Raw genomic sequence first — 12543 nt, 5'->3', positions numbered from 1 at the left:
GCCTGGGCAGCAAAACGAGACTCTGTCTCAAAAAAAAAAAAAAAAAAAAAGAACACAGGGGGGAGGGGGGCACGGGCAACACATGTCACCTGAATACTTGTACTCCCATCATCTGCTTGAAAAGAGAGAGAAAAGAAAATGCAATCTTAGAGGTAAGAGACACTTTTTAAACATAATGAATCCGAAGAGAAAAGTAAAAGGAGGCCTGTGGAGCAGGTCTGGGTGTGACTCCGGATCCCCCAACATCAGGTGCCACCACCAAAGATTCCTGCGTGTAGCCCATAGAACCCCAAAAGCAACGGGACGAGTTCTGGTCACGTACTCCCTCAAAATGACATCCTGGCCTTCTTCTGGAACTCCCTCCCCTCTCAGACTCTCAAGGTTTCCTCCAGCGTGTCGGTTCCCACAGAGCAGACCTTTGGTCTGAGACCTGACAGTCCAGATGCCACGCATGCTGCCGCGTGGCGGCGGTGTCGCGGCTTGGGACAAGAGGAGGCCCCACGGTGCGGGCTGGGGCGCCAGGCACCGCGCGGGCGCTGAGGGTGGGGGTGACCCCCACCCCGGGCCGCCGCCGCGCTCCCAGAAAGGGGACAGAACAAGAGGCAAAAAAAAAAAAAAAAAAAAAGCAGCAGCCTGTGGCACCCGGTATTCCCAGGCGGTCTCCCATCCAAGTACTAACCAGGCCCGACCCTGCTTAGCTTCCGAGACCAGACGAGATCGGGGGCGTTCAGGGTGGTGTGGCCCTAGACGGCGGCGGAGGGCGCCCCTGCCCCGCTCAAGAAGCCGAGCCTCTCTGGGCTTCCCCGCCGCCGCCTCCCGCCCCAGGCCCCGCGCCGGGCCGGGCCGGTTGAGTTCTCCGGCCGGCCGGGTCCCGCGGGCTCCCAGGGACGGGGGTGATGGGCGGGGCGGGGCGGGGGGCTGTCTCTCTATACACACACACACACACTCACACTCACTCACACTCACACAAGATGCGCCTCCACGGCTGGACTCGCCAAGGTGGAGCCCTCCCAGCCCCCCTCGTCTCCTCGCCCGGCCTCCTTCACCTACCCGCTGCCCACCCCCAGCGCGTCGCTGCCTGCCGCTGACTGCGCACGCGCGGGACGCTCGCCCTTTGACCCCAGCCAGGGGCCGCCCTCCCCCACAACCCCTTTCAGCTGCGCCCCCCCCCCTCGCCCTGTGGGTGGGCTGCCGCCTATTCCCCCGGGCCAGGGCTGGGGCACAGCCAGTGTATGGGGCGTCTCTCTCTGGGGATGTGTCCCATGGGTGGGGTGGGGTGGCGTGGTTTGGGGGGCGCTGAAGAAATCAGTCCCCTCCATCTCCTACCTCTGGAAAACGCCCAAGCCCGTGGAGAACTGCCGGCACCGCTTCGTGGGGGCCGGGACCCTCCTCCGTGTCCTCCGGTGGCCCAGTCCAAGGGGCCTGGGCCTGGCCGGGGCTGCATTGGACCCCGACCACCCTGGCGTGTGGACTCGCTAAAAATCGGCCATTAGATATTGGATTCCAGCTTCCTGGAGGTCATTTCACTAATGAGTGCACCGGAAAGAGTTTCCTAATCCATCTGTGAGGGTGGCAACTGAAAGAGAATTTTAAAGCTGACAGAATAGGCGAGGGAAGGCATAGGAGATTTCCACACCCAGCAAGGAAGCCTTTCCCGAAATGGAAGAAAGAAACGAGCAAACAGAGACACCGGTAGCCCGCCCGGAAAAGAGTCTGCCCCTTAGAGAAAGCACCCTGACCAGGTTCACCCGTGGGTGGGTGGCGAGCTAGCGGCATTCAGAAGAGCGAGGCCCGCAGTCTGTGCGGAAGACACCTGCGCTCGGGTGTGTGTGGCGGCGCGATTCACAAGCAGCTCTAGATGTTAAACCAAGGAGAAGCCAGGGAGTTCCCAACGCCCCAGGTGTCCTCAGCCCACGACTGGCTGCTGTGGGAATGCGAAGCCCGGCTCCTTGTCTCAGAGCGGGGTTCCCAGGAGGATCAGGCTGAAGCTGGGACTTGGCCTCAAAGTGTCCCCTCGCATGGCCACCCCCTTCCCCTTCCTGCTCCTCTACTCCTGGTGCCCCTCCATCCAGGGGCCAGACCTTAAAGAGTCACCGCAAGAGAATCCTGGTCCCAAAGGAGCCTTCTGGGGGACCGGTGCTGAGAGAGGTTGTGGGCATGGCCCGCTGGGGCTCTGCCCGACCCAGGGCTGAGAGATGCCACCTCCCAGCTCTGGGTCCCTGCAGGAAGTGTTGGCAAGCACAGGGCCGGTCCTCCAAAGGCCCAGGTGCAGGGAGCCCAGGCCAAGCAGCCTGTGGAAGAAGCCACTTGCCGTGCCACCCCGGGAACAGGACTGCAGGCCCCGGCCCTTCCCACCTCCTCCTCCTCCTCCTCCTCCTCCTCCCCCCCGCCCCCCCCCCACAGGGCACAGGGCTCAGAGACACCTCAGACTCTTGCTACCCAAAGTGCAAAGGGCATCAGTTGCTCCTCCAACCCCCCTCCCCCCGCCCAGCAGACCACGTTGTCCAGCCAGCCCCCGGGCCTCCCTGGGGTGCCCAGCACAAAAGTGCAGACACCCACCGGACCCTCAATCTCAGTTTTCGGATGTTTTTGCCACTCTAAGGACCCGCAGGCCAGCTGGGCCTTCGGGCAGGACAGAGAGCCCCGGAATCCGACGTGGAGAGCTGCGTGTACGTCCCCATCAGGAGGCGGTCCCCACCTCCGCGGCTCTCCCCTTGCGGGGAGCGGCAGCCCAGCCGGCAGCCGCAGGGCCTCAGGGAAGACACCAGGCTGGGCCCCCGCGGCACAGCGGGGGCACGTCCCCCGCACTCACGCGACTTAGGGACGGCTGCTGGAGACTGCTGCGGCCACCCTGCTGCCGGGTTTCTGGAGGGCTTCCTGGAAGCAGCGTCCACACCAAGCCCTTGGAAGGCCCAGGCGACGGAGGAGCCGGTCAGGCAGGGGCCGAGGACGGTGAGAGGCCGGGCGGGCGGGAAGGAGCATGTCAGGCAGGGGCAGAGGACGGTGACAGGCCGGGCGGGGAGGAGCCGGTCAGGCGGGGGCCCAGGACAGTGACGGGCCTGGCCGGGGAGGAGTGCGTCAGGCAGGGGCAGAGGAGACGGGGGCTGGGTAAGGGTTAGGGTGACAGTTAGGGCACAATTCACAATCGCAAAGACGTGGAAGCGACCCGAGTGCCCATCCATCCAGGAGTGCATCAATAAAATGTGGCGCGTGGACACCACGGAGTGCCATTCGGCTGTGAGGAGCAGCGGTGAGGGGGCGCCTCTCGTGTTCTCCTGGCCAGAGCTGGAACCCGTTCCAGTAAGCCAGGTAGCCCAAGAATGGACACACGAGCACCACGTGAGCGCGCTCACCAGCAAATTGGTACGAACGGATGGACGCCTAAGTGGACAGAGAGGAATCACCTTCATCGGGTGGGTGTCGGGCGGGTGGGGGGAGGGGAGGGGCATACACATCCATTAGGCATGGGGTGGGTGCGCACCGACTGGGGGATGGGCGCACTTGAAGCTCTGACCCGAGGGGGGAGGCTTGGAGAGGGCAAGGCACCCGACCTTAACATTGGTACCCCCACAATACGCTGGAACAACATGAGAGGTATATGAATAAGAACACAGGGGGGGCCGGGCGCGGTGGCTCACGCCTGTAATCCTAGCTCTCTGGGAGGCCGAGGCGGGCGGATTGCTCCAGGTCAGGAGTTCGAAACCAGCCTGAGCAAGAGCGAGACCCCGTCTCCACTAAAAATAGAGAGAAATTAATTGGCCAACTAATATATATAGAAAAACACAGCCGGGCGTGGTGGTGCATGCCTGTAGTCCCAACTACTCGGGAGGCTGAGGCAGCAGGATTGCTTGAGCCCGGAGATTGAGGTTGCTGTGAGCTAGGCTGACGCCATGGCACTCACTCTAGCCTGGGCAGCAAAACGAGACTCTGTCTCAAAAAAAAAAAAAAAAAAAAAGAACACAGGGGGGAGGGGGGCACGGGCAACACATGTCACCTGAATACTTGTACTCCCATCATCTGCTTGAAGAGAGAGAGAAAAGAAAATGCAATCCTAGAGGTAAGAGACACTTTTTAAAAATAATGAATCCGAAGAGAAAAGTAAAAGGAGGCCTGTGGAGCAGGTCTGGGTGTGACTCCGGATCCCCCAACATCAGGTGCCACCACCAAAGATTCCTGCGTGTAGCCCATAGAACCCCAAAAGCAACGGGACGAGTTCTGGTCACATACTCCCTCAAAATGACATCCTGGCCTTCTTCTGGAACTCCCTCCCCTCTCAGACTCTCAAGGTTTCCTCCAGCGTGTCGGTTCCCACAGAGCAGACCTTTGGTCTGAGACCTGACAGTCCAGATGCCACGCATGCTGCCGCGTGGCGGCGGTGTCGCGGCTTGGGACAAGAGGAGGCCCCACGGTGCGGGCTGGGGCGCCAGGCACCGCGGGCGGGCGCTGAGGGTGGGGGTGACCCCCACCCCCGGCCGCCGCCGCGCTCCCAGAAAGGGGACAGAACAAGAGGCAAAAAAAAAAAAAAAAAAAAAAAAAGCAGCAGCCTGTGGCACCCGGTATTCCCAGGCGGTCTCCCATCCAAGAACTAACCAGGCCCGACCCTGCTTAGCTTCCGAGACCAGACGAGATCGGGGGCGTTCAGGGTGGTGTGGCCCTAGACGGCGGCGGAGGGCGCCCCTGCCCCGCTCGAGAAGCCGAGCCTCTCTGGGCTTCCCCGCCGCCGCCTCCCGCCCCAGGCCCCGCGCCGGGCCGGGCCGGTTGAGTTCGCCGGGACGGGGGTGATGGGCGGGGCGGGGCGGGGCGGGGGGCTGTCTCTCTATACACACACACACACACTCACACTCACTCACACTCACACAAGATGCGCCTCCACGGCTGGACTCGCCAAGGTGGAGCCCTCCCAGCCCCCCTCGTCTCCTCGCCCGGCCTCCTTCACCTACCCGCTGCCCACCCCCAGCGCGTCGCTGCCTGCTGCTGACTGCGCACGCGCGGGACGCTCGCCCTTTGACCCTAGCCAGGGGCCGCCCTCCCCCACAACCCCTTTCAGCTGCGCCCCCCCCTCGCCCTGTGGGTGGGCTGCCGCCTATTCCCCCGGGCCAGGGCTGGGGCACAGCCAGTGTATGGGGCGTCTCTCTCTGGGGATGTGTCCCATGGGTGGGGTGGGGTGGCGTGGTTTGGGGGGCGCTGAAGAAATCAGTCCCCTCCATCTCCTACCTCTGGAAAACGCCCAAGCCCGTGGAGAACTGCCGGCACCGCTTCGTGGGGGCCGGGACCCTCCTCCGTGTCCTCCTGTGGCCCAGTCCAAGGGGCCTGGGCCTGGCCGGGGCTGCATTGGACCCCGACCACCCTGGCGTGTGGACTGGCTAAAAATCGGCCATTAGATATTGGATTCCAGCTTCCTGGAGGTCATTTCACTAATGAGTGCACCGGAAAGAGTTTCCTAATCCATCTGTGAGGGTGGCAACTGAAAGAGAATTTTAAAGCTGACAGAATAGGCGAGGGAAGGCATAGGAGATTTCCACACCCAGCAAGGAAGACTTTCCCGATTTGGAAGGAAGAAACGAGCAAACAGAGACACCGGTAGCCCGCCCGGAAAAGAGTCTGCCCCCGAGAGAAAGCACCCTGACCAGGTTCACCCGTGGGTGGGTGGCGAGCTAGCGGCATTCAGAAGAGCGAGGCCCGCAGTCTGTGCGGAAGACACCTGCGCTCGGGTGTGTGTGGCGGCGCGATTCACAAGCAGCTCTAGACGTTAAACCAAGGAGAAGCCAGGGAGTTCCCAACGCCCCAGGTGTCCTCAGCCCACGACTGGCTGCTGTGGGAATGCGAAGCCCGGCTCCTTGTCTCAGAGCGGGGTTCCCAGGAGGATCAGGCTGAAGCTGGGACTTGGCCTCAAAGTGTCCCCTCGCACGGCCACGCCCTTCCCCTTCCTGCTCCTCTACTCCTGGTGCCCCTCCATCCAGGGGCCAGACCTTAAAGAGTCACCGCAAGAGAATCCTGGTCCCAAAGGAGCCTTCTGGGGGACCGGTGCTGAGAGAGGTTGTGGGCATGGCCCGCTGGGGCTCTGCCCGACCCAGGGCTGAGAGATGCCACCTCCCAGCTCTGGGTCCCTGCAGGAAGTGTTGGCAAGCACAGGGCCGGTCCTCCAAAGGCCCAGGTGCAGGGAGCCCAGGCCAAGCAGCCTGTAGAAGAAGCCACTTGCCGTGCCACCCCGGGAACAGGACTGCAGGCCCCGGCCCTTCCCACCTCCTCCTCCTCCTTCTCCTCCTCCTCCTCCCCCCCGGCCCCCCCCCACAGGGCACAGGGCTCAGAGACACCTCAGACTCTTGCTACCCAAAGTGCAAAGGGCATCAGTTGCTCCTCCAACCCCCCCGCCCAGCAGACCACGTTGTCCAGCCAGCCCCCGGGCCTCCCTGGGGTGCCCAGCACAAAAGTGCAGACACCCACCGGACCCTCAATCTCAGTTTTCGGATGTTTTTGCCACTCTAAGGACCCGCAGGCCAGCTGGGCCTTCGGGCAGGACAGAGAGCCCCGGAATCCGACGTGGAGAGCTGCGTGTACGTCCCCATCAGGAGGCGGTCCCCACCTCCGCGGCTCTCCCCTTGCGGGGAGCGGCAGCCCAGCCGGCAGCCGCAGGGCCTCAGGGAAGACACCAGGCTGGGCCCCCGCGGCACAGCGGGGGCACGTCCCCCGCACTCACGCGACTTAGGGACGGCTGCTGGAGACTGCTGCGGCCACCCTGCTGCCGGGTTTCTGGAGGGCTTCCTGGAAGCAGCGTCCACACCAAGCCCTTGGAAGGCCCAGGCGACGGAGGAGCCGGTCAGGCAGGGGCCGAGGACGGTGAGAGGCCGGGCGGGCGGGAAGGAGCATGTCAGGCAGGGGCAGAGGACGGTGACAGGCCGGGCGGGGAGGAGCCGGTCAGGCGGGGGCCCAGGACAGTGACGGGCCTGGCCGGGGAGGAGTGCGTCAGGCAGGGGCAGAGGAGACGGGGGCTGGGTAAGGGTTAGGGTGACAGTTAGGGCACAATTCACAATCGCAAAGACGTGGAAGCGACCCGAGTGCCCATCCATCCAGGAGTGCATCAATAAAATGTGGCGCGTGGACACCACGGAGTGCCATTCGGCTGTGAGGAGCAGCGGTGAGAGGGCGCCTCTCGTGTTCTCCTGGCCAGAGCTGGAACCCGTTCCAGTAAGCCAAGTATCCCAAGAATGGACACACGAGCACCACGTGAGCGCGCTCACCAGCAAATTGGTACGAACGGATGGACACCTAAGTGGACGGAGAGGAATCACCTTCATCGGGTGGGTGTCGGGCGGGTGGGGGGAGGGGAGGGGCATACACATCCATTAGGCATGGGGTGGGTGCGCACCGACTGGGGGATGGGCGCACTTGAAGCTCTGACCCGAGGGGGGAGGCTTGGAGAGGGCAAGGCACCCGACCTTAACATTGGTACCCCCACAATACGCTGGAACAACATGAGAGGTATATGAATAAGAACACAGGGGGGGGCCGGGCGCGGTGGCTCACGCCTGTAATCCTAGCTCTCTGGGAGGCCGAGGCGGGCGGATTGCTCCAGGTCAGGAGTTCGAAACCAGCCTGAGCAAGAGCGAGACCCCGTCTCTACTAAAAATAGAAAGAAATTAATTGGCCAACTAATATATATAGAAAAACACAGCCGGGCGTGGTGGTGCATGCCTGTAGTCCCAACTACTCGGGAGGCTGAGGCAGCAGGATTGCTTGAGCCCGGAGATTGAGGTTGCTGTGAGCTAGGCTGACGCCATGGCACTCACTCTAGCCTGGGCAGCAAAACGAGACTCTGTCTCAAAAAAAAAAAAAAAAAAAAAAGAACACAGGGGGGAGGGGGGCACGGGCAACACATGTCACCTGAATACTTGTACTCCCATCATCTGCTTGAAAAGAGAGAGAAAAGAAAATGCAATCTTAGAGGTAAGAGACACTTTTTAAACATAATGAATCCGAAGAGAAAAGTAAAAGGAGGCCTGTGGAGCAGGTCTGGGTGTGACTCCGGATCCCCCAACATCAGGTGCCACCACCAAAGATTCCTGCGTGTAGCCCATAGAACCCCAAAAGCAACGGGACGAGTTCTGGTCACGTACTCCCTCAAAATGACATCCTGGCCTTCTTCTGGAACTCCCTCCCCTCTCAGACTCTCAAGGTTTCCTCCAGCGTGTCGGTTCCCACAGAGCAGACCTTTGGTCTGAGACCTGACAGTCCAGATGCCACGCATGCTGCCGCGTGGCGGCGGTGTCGCGGCTTGGGACAAGAGGAGGCCCCACGGTGCGGGCTGGGGCGCCAGGCACCGCGCGGGCGCTGAGGGTGGGGGTGACCCCCACCCCGGGCCGCCGCCGCGCTCCCAGAAAGGGGACAGAACAAGAGGCAAAAAAAAAAAAAAAAAAAAAAGCAGCAGCCTGTGGCACCCGGTATTCCCAGGCGGTCTCCCATCCAAGTACTAACCAGGCCCGACCCTGCTTAGCTTCCGAGACCAGACGAGATCGGGGGCGTTCAGGGTGGTGTGGCCCTAGACGGCGGCGGAGGGCGCCCCTGCCCCGCTCAAGAAGCCGAGCCTCTCTGGGCTTCCCCGCCGCCGCCTCCCGCCCCAGGCCCCGCGCCGGGCCGGGCCGGTTGAGTTCTCCGGCCGGCCGGGTCCCGCGGGCTCCTAGGGACGGGGGTGATGGGCGGGGCGGGGCGGGGGGCTGTCTCTCTATACACACACACACACACTCACACTCACTCACACTCACACAAGATGCGCCTCCACGGCTGGACTCGCCAAGGTGGAGCCCTCCCAGCCCCCCTCGTCTCCTCGCCCGGCCTCCTTCACCTACCCGCTGCCCACCCCCAGCGCGTCGCTGCCTGCCGCTGACTGCGCACGCGCGGGACGCTCGCCCTTTGACCCCAGCCAGGGGCCGCCCTCCCCCACAACCCCTTTCAGCTGCGCCCCCCCCCTCGCCCTGTGGGTGGGCTGCCGCCTATTCCCCCGGGCCAGGGCTGGGGCACAGCCAGTGTATGGGGCGTCTCTCTCTGGGGATGTGTCCCATGGGTGGGGTGGGGTGGCGTGGTTTGGGGGGCGCTGAAGAAATCAGTCCCCTCCATCTCCTACCTCTGGAAAACGCCCAAGCCCGTGGAGAACTGCCGGCACCGCTTCGTGGGGGCCGGGACCCTCCTCCGTGTCCTCCGGTGGCCCAGTCCAAGGGGCCTGGGCCTGGCCGGGGCTGCATTGGACCCCGACCACCCTGGCGTGTGGACTCGCTAAAAATCGGCCATTAGATATTGGATTCCAGCTTCCTGGAGGTCATTTCACTAATGAGTGCACCGGAAAGAGTTTCCTAATCCATCTGTGAGGGTGGCAACTGAAAGAGAATTTTAAAGCTGACAGAATAGGCGAGGGAAGGCATAGGAGATTTCCACACCCAGCAAGGAAGACTTTCCCGAAATGGAAGGAAGAAACGAGCAAACAGAGACACCGGTAGCCCGCCCGGAAAAGAGTCTGCCCCCGAGAGAAAGCACCCTGACCAGGTTCACCCGTGGGTGGGTGGCGAGCTAGCGGCATTCAGAAGAGCGAGGCCCGCAGTCTGTGCGGAAGACACCTGCGCTCGGGTGTGTGTGGCGGCGCGATTCACAAGCAGCTCTAGATGTTAAACCAAGGAGAAGCCAGGGAGTTCCCAACGCCCCAGGTGTCCTCAGCCCACGACTGGCTGCTGTGGGAATGCGAAGCCCGGCTCCTTGTCTCAGAGCGGGGTTCCCAGGAGGATCAGGCTGAAGCTGGGACTTGGCCTCAAAGTGTCCCCTCGCATGGCCACCCCCTTCCCCTTCCTGCTCCTCTACTCCTGGTGCCCCTCCATCCAGGGGCCAGACCTTAAAGAGTCACCGCAAGAGAATCCTGGTCCCAAAGGAGCCTTCTGGGGGACCGGTGCTGAGAGAGGTTGTGGGCATGGCCCGCTGGGGCTCTGCCCGACCCAGGGCTGAGAGATGCCACCTCCCAGCTCTGGGTCCCTGCAGGAAGTGTTGGCAAGCACAGGGCCGGTCCTCCAAAGGCCCAGGTGCAGGGAGCCCAGGCCAAGCAGCCTGTGGAAGAAGCCACTTGCCGTGCCACCCCGGGAACAGGACTGCAGGCCCCGGCCCTTCCCACCTCCTCCTCCTCCTCCTCCTCCCCCCCGCCCCCCCCCCACAGGGCACAGGGCTCAGAGACACCTCAGACTCTTGCTACCCAAAGTGCAAAGGGCATCAGTTGCTCCTCCAACCCCCCTCCCCCCGCCCAGCAGACCACGTTGTCCAGCCAGCCCCCGGGCCTCCCTGGGGTGCCCAGCACAAAAGTGCAGACACCCACCGGACCCTCAATCTCAGTTTTCGGATGTTTTTGCCACTCTAAGGACCCGCAGGCCAGCTGGGCCTTCGGGCAGGACAGAGAGCCCCGGAATCCGACGTGGAGAGCTGCGTGTACGTCCCCATCAGGAGGCGGTCCCCACCTCCGCGGCTCTCCCCTTGCGGGGAGCGGCAGCCCAGCCGGCAGCCCCAGGGCCTCAGGGAAGACACCAGGCTGGGCCCCCCCGCGGCACAGCGGGGGCACGTCCCCCGCACTCACGCGACTTAGGGACGGCTGCTGGAGACTGCTGCGGCCACCCTGCTGCCGGGTTTCTGGAGGGCTTCCTGGAAGCAGCGTCCACACCAAGCCCTTGGAAGGCCCAGGCGACGGAGGAGCCGGTCAGGCAGGGGCCGAGGACGGTGAGAGGCCGGGCGGGCGGGAAGGAGCATGTCAGGCAGGGGCAGAGGACGGTGACCGGCCAGGCGGGGAGGAGCCGGTCAGGCGGGGGCCCAGGACAGTGACGGGCCTGGCCGGGGAGGAGTGCGTCAGGCAGGGGCAGAGGAGACGGGCTGGGTAAGGGTTAGGGTTACAGTTAGGGCACAATTCACAATCGCAAAGACGTGGAAGCGACCCGAGTGCCCATCCATCCAGGAGTGCATCAATAAAATGTGGCGCGTGGACACCACGGAGTGCCATTCGGCTGTGAGGAGCAGCGGTGAGAGGGCGCCTCTCGTGTTCTCCTGGCCAGAGCTGGAACCCGTTCCAGTAAGCCAAGTATCCCAAGAATGGACACACGAGCACCACGTGAGCGCGCTCACCAGCAAATTGGTACGAACGGATGGACACCTAAGTGGACGGAGAGGAATCACCTTCATCGGGTGGGTGTCGGGCGGGTGGGGGGAGGGGAGGGGCATACACATCCATTAGGCATGGGGTGGGTGCGCACCGACTGGGGGATGGGCGCACTTGAAGCTCTGACCCGAGGGGGGAGGCTTGGAGAGGGCAAGGCACCCGACCTTAACATTGGTACCCCCACAATACGCTGGAACAACATGAGAGGTATATGAATAAGAACACAGGGGGGGGCCGGGCGCGGTGGCTCACGCCTGTAATCCTAGCTCTCTGGGAGGCCGAGGCGGGCGGATTGCTCCAGGTCAGGAGTTCGAAACCAGCCTGAGCAAGAGCGAGACCCCGTCTCTACTAAAAATAGAAAGAAATTAATTGGCCAACTAATATATATAGAAAAACACAGCCGGGCGTGGTGGTGCATGCCTGTAGTCCCAACTACTCGGGAGGCTGAGGCAGCAGGATTGCTTGAGCCCGGAGATTGAGGTTGCTGTGAGCTAGGCTGACGCCATGGCACTCACTCTAGCCTGGGCAGCAAAACGAGACTCTGTCTCAAAAAAAAAAAAAAAAAAAAAAGAACACAGGGGGGAGGGGGGCACGGGCAACACATGTCACCTGAATACTTGTACTCCCATCATCTGCTTGAAAAGAGAGAGAAAAGAAAATGCAATCTTAGAGGTAAGAGACACTTTTTAAACATAATGAATCCGAAGAGAAAAGTAAAAGGAGGCCTGTGGAGCAGGTCTGGGTGTGACTCCGGATCCCCCAACATCAGGTGCCACCACCAAAGATTCCTGCGTGTAGCCCATAGAACCCCAAAAGCAACGGGACGAGTTCTGGTCACGTACTCCCTCAAAATGACATCCTGGCCTTCTTCTGGAACTCCCTCCCCTCTCAGACTCTCAAGGTTTCCTCCAGCGTGTCGGTTCCCACAGAGCAGACCTTTGGTCTGAGACCTGACAGTCCAGATGCCACGCATGCTGCCGCGTGGCGGCGGTGTCGCGGCTTGGGACAAGAGGAGGCCCCACGGTGCGGGCTGGGGCGCCAGGCACCGCGCGGGCGCTGAGGGTGGGGGTGACCCCCACCCCGGGCCGCCGCCGCGCTCCCAGAAAGGGGACAGAACAAGAGGCAAAAAAAAAAAAAAAAAAAAAGCAGCAGCCTGTGGCACCCGGTATTCCCAGGCGGTCTCCCATCCAAGTACTAACCAGGCCCGACCCTGCTTAGCTTCCGAGACCAGACGAGATCGGGGGCGTTCAGGGTGGTGTGGCCCTAGACGGCGGCGGAGGGCGCCCCTGCCCCGCTCAAGAAGCCGAGCCTCTCTGGGCTTCCCCGCCGCCGCCTCCCGCCCCAGGCCCCGCGCCGGGCCGGGCCGGTTG

At 62.6% G+C, this 12543-nt stretch overlaps 3 non-coding genes and 1 pseudogene across 3 annotated transcripts; all 4 read right to left on the bottom strand.

The window, feature by feature from the left end:
- Positions 1 to 630: 630 nt before the first annotated feature.
- Positions 631 to 749, bottom strand: LOC142872536 (5S ribosomal RNA). The gene has a single exon (XR_012920793.1). It is a non-coding gene; the product is annotated as a 5S ribosomal RNA (ribosomal RNA).
- Positions 750 to 4541: 3792 nt separating this feature from the next.
- On the bottom strand, positions 4542 to 4660 carry LOC142872595 (uncharacterized; annotated as a pseudogene).
- A 3763-nt stretch (positions 4661 to 8423) lies between these two features.
- LOC142872535 (5S ribosomal RNA) lies at positions 8424 to 8542 on the bottom strand. The gene has a single exon (XR_012920792.1). It is a non-coding gene; the product is annotated as a 5S ribosomal RNA (ribosomal RNA).
- Positions 8543 to 12323: 3781 nt separating this feature from the next.
- LOC142872533 (5S ribosomal RNA) lies at positions 12324 to 12442 on the bottom strand. The gene has a single exon (XR_012920790.1). It is a non-coding gene; the product is annotated as a 5S ribosomal RNA (ribosomal RNA).
- Between the last annotated feature and the right edge of the window lie 101 nt (positions 12443 to 12543).

The sequence above is a fragment of the Microcebus murinus genome, chromosome 8, assembly GCF_040939455.1.
Source record: "Microcebus murinus isolate Inina chromosome 8, M.murinus_Inina_mat1.0, whole genome shotgun sequence".
Classification (NCBI taxonomy): domain Eukaryota; kingdom Metazoa; phylum Chordata; class Mammalia; order Primates; family Cheirogaleidae; genus Microcebus; species Microcebus murinus.
Note: the sequence above shows the minus strand (reverse complement) of the source record. Positions and strands in the feature narration are given on the sequence as shown.